Genomic DNA, 3,540 nt, shown 5'->3' on the forward strand with positions numbered 1-3,540 from the left:
CACACTTACACACTCACAGGGGGCGGAGCCTGGGCAGCCCGAAGCCGCGACATGGAGCCGGCACGTTATCGGCCCCGGATCTGGCAAGGGCTCGCTGTGCCCGCCTGCGCCGCCCGGGACCCCCCTCTGTCAAAATCAGCTGGTGGGAGCGGCCGCAGAGCCGGGGCCCCGGGCCCGAGCCCGGGGGACAGCTGTAGGGATGCGGGCGGGGAATTGGGACCCGGGCTCCGAGAAGGGGACCCCCCCTGTGCACCCCCACCTACTCCCACTACGGGAGTTACTGTTTGGAACCAGAAAAAGAGCGCACTAGCTGCTACGGGGAACGGGGTCGACCCCCACACAGCTCAGGTACTCTCCTCCAGCTCCCCAGCGCCGGAGCAAACTTTGGCGGGCCCGAGCATCCCTCGGGCCCGCAGCGCAGGACACGCGCGGCCGGAAAGGAGAAGACGGTCACCTTCACCGTCCCCGCGGCGCCGCGTGTCTGCACCCAGGCCGGCCGGGCATGCCGCAGTGGCGGGCCCGGCTGCGGGACGCGGCGCGCACCTAGTAGGTGCGCGAGCTCTGGGCCGCGGATTCCGTGGGCGCGAGGAGAGGCATTAGCGACTGCGACTGTGTGAACCGTGGCTTCGGGATTAGGACGCTGGGAAAGTCGGCGGCACGATCACCTTCCCCGCACAACCGCCACGTGCCTGGGGCAAACGACTTCTGCTCTTTCCTCCTCTGGGAAACAAGAAAGCCGTGGGGTATGTGCCCACTGGCCCACCCACCGGCTGCCTGTCTCCCTTCTGGCCGGAGAATCTGTCTCCCTCCACGTGCAGCTTCTTCCTGTCCTACAGCCTCCAGTGGTGGTCCAGGACAGGGTGCACCCCGTTAGCCAACACCCTCACGGAAGGCTTCCTGGCCTCCAAAGGGAGAAGGGGTGTAGGAAAGGGTAGGGCTTGATTCCAGCATTCAGGAGCAATAGTACTCTGTAGTCCCAGAATTCTCATTTACCTTCTTCATGTTATTATACAGAGGGAATCGTCTTGGCACATTACTGAAATCCTAAGGCTAGGACTCTTAGAAATAGCAGTAGACAGCTTTTTGACAGAGCAGGGTGCCAGTTCTGACCCTATCTGTGTGACTCTGAGCAAAGTCTCTTCTCTGGGGCTCATTTTCTTCATCCTGTTCTCTAATACTATCTCATATTCTCAAAATCGTCCAAATAGCTCTGCTTTACTTCCCCCCTCCCCTGAGGAGAAACGGAGGCACGGAGACTGGGTACTTTGCTCAAGATGTGACATTTCTCCTTGAGGAGAAACTAGACAGGAACCTAGAATCCGGGAAGCCCGTTTGCGGCTTTAATGAAGTAGAAGGTGCTACAAGAAGCGGCTGCCTTCAGAGTCTGACCCTGAAGGGGCCCAGAGTTTCACCTCTTCTGTAATCTCAGTCTGAGAAAGGAGCACAGCGCTAACATACAGAAACAAGGGGCTAAGATACAGCTCCTCCAGTACCCAGGGGGGCCTTGTTCAAATGTTTGTTTATTTTGCATAAAACCAGGTTCTTAACCAAATACAGGTTGACAGCCTTATCAGTCTGACTTCTTGTAAACTCCTCTGGTCAGAGCCTCCACCGTCGAAGAACTATGGGCAAAAGTGGTACAGGGAATTTTCAAATGATCCCTGTGGCTTGTTGATTCGTGGGCATTCCGGTCTTAAACCTTCCACTGGGAGCCCTTGAGGTGGCGGGGACTGACTGCCCTCAACCTCCGTGCCCTCGGTAAATGATTCTCAAATTGGATTTGATTGCTAATAATGATTGTTTCCAGGACTAGAACTTGATCTACTAGAAAATCCTTAGAGGAAACTCAGAATATCCACAATTAACATTTAAATGTGGTGATTATGGTCACTTTATATTCACTTTTCTCAGCAGATTATATTGATTGTGGAAAGACAAACAATAAATAATAATAATGTGCTGGGTAAATAAAATTCCAACAGTAATAAAGCTGCTTCTTTAAGATTTCCAGACCCCCATCACTGCACTGGTGCGCTTTCTTCCCAGTCAGCAGGAGGACCAAGCAGAAGCAGAAGGAGCCAGCAAGAGGCAGCACTTGGAACAGAAGTGCCTGCGGGAAGGAGAGAAGAGACAAGTGGTGCCTGCTGCTGCTTCGGAAAAGGGGCAGGGGCTTTCTCTTCCTGAGATCAAAACCAGGAGGGAAGGCTGGGCTGGGCAGAAGGAGCCCTTACTCGCAGCCACCCTCCTGAAACGGAGAGGATGCTGAGAGAGGCAGCGTGGTAGGGGCTGGCCAGCCTGCCCAGGCCCAGCACTGGCCCCCAGTCAACACCAGCTCCCAGGCAGTGGAGCAGCCTTGCCTTCTCCCTTCCCCCTCCTTCTCCTCCTGCGCACCTCGGGCTCTGATGGGGCCCTAGAGCCTTAGAACTGAGCTCTTGAGTGGACCTTCAGATGTGCCTCTGAGCCAAGCTTCCTGCAGCAAAGCGAGTGGAGGAAAGGGAAGGCAGGTTTCAGGGAGGGCAGGAGCTATAGGAAGCACAAAATCAGAGCCAAGGAACCGCTGCTGTCCTCCTGGTGGCTCAGCCATCGAGTCCCTCCAGTCCCATTGCGTTCCTCCCATTCCACTCCCTGGGGCACCTCAGGAAAGTGGAAGATTCCTCTGGGCCAGGCTGTTGTCCCTCTCTGATATGGCAACACAGCTCCAAGCTGGGAGTTTGGCCCAACTTCCGGAAGTCACAGCCTCTCCCCTGGGGCCTTCCCCTGTCGGGTAGGCTTCTCCCATTCTCTCTGACTGGGCCCGCTCTACACCTCACCAATATCCCAGATTCACAAACCCTGATGCAAAGAACCTCCTGCGAGGACCACTGGCCCAGGAGAACAGAATCAAAACCGAAGACGTCATGACTCAAGGAGACTGGATGGGTCTTTATCTCTTGGGGATAAAACCAGAAATCATTTAAGAGGCTTGGTTGTATAGAAATGCTGATTCTCTGGCTTTCTAAAGTGAGATTTTTGTCTTGAATTACTTCTAAAGGAGTTTAATTGGGAGTCTCCAGGTACTAACCTTCATTTCAAAGAACTTGAAATCTTCCATTCTTAGAGCTGCAGTAAAGGCTAGATCACAGGGGCTCTGGTAGATAGTGTCTACAATTAAGATTAATTGAAGAAAGTTTCACCGTGAATGTCCGTTCTGAGAAATGAACAAATCAACAGCGTGTGATACATGTGTCATCCTGTCACACCTCAGATTTCCACTTAAAACATTAAGCATTTCTTTCTGACCTGGCTAAGTTACTCTCTGGAAGGAAAATCTGGCCCAGATAACAGCTCATCTGAGGAAGCATGGACTCCATTTTGGGAAGCATCACCTTCCACTCCTGTGGCTGGTACAACCCTTCTTAACTTCAGAATCTCTGTGCCTGTTCCACGGCAGAGCCATGCGTGGCAGAGCCCCCCACCCCACCAAAACTGTAAGCCTCATGACAGGAGGTCCTCCTCCATGTCATCAAAGCCGAGCACAGGATCCGAGAGGTAGCAAGTCCC

Source organism: Mustela nigripes, chromosome X (genome assembly GCF_022355385.1).
Source record: "Mustela nigripes isolate SB6536 chromosome X, MUSNIG.SB6536, whole genome shotgun sequence".
NCBI lineage: Eukaryota > Metazoa > Chordata > Mammalia > Carnivora > Mustelidae > Mustela > Mustela nigripes.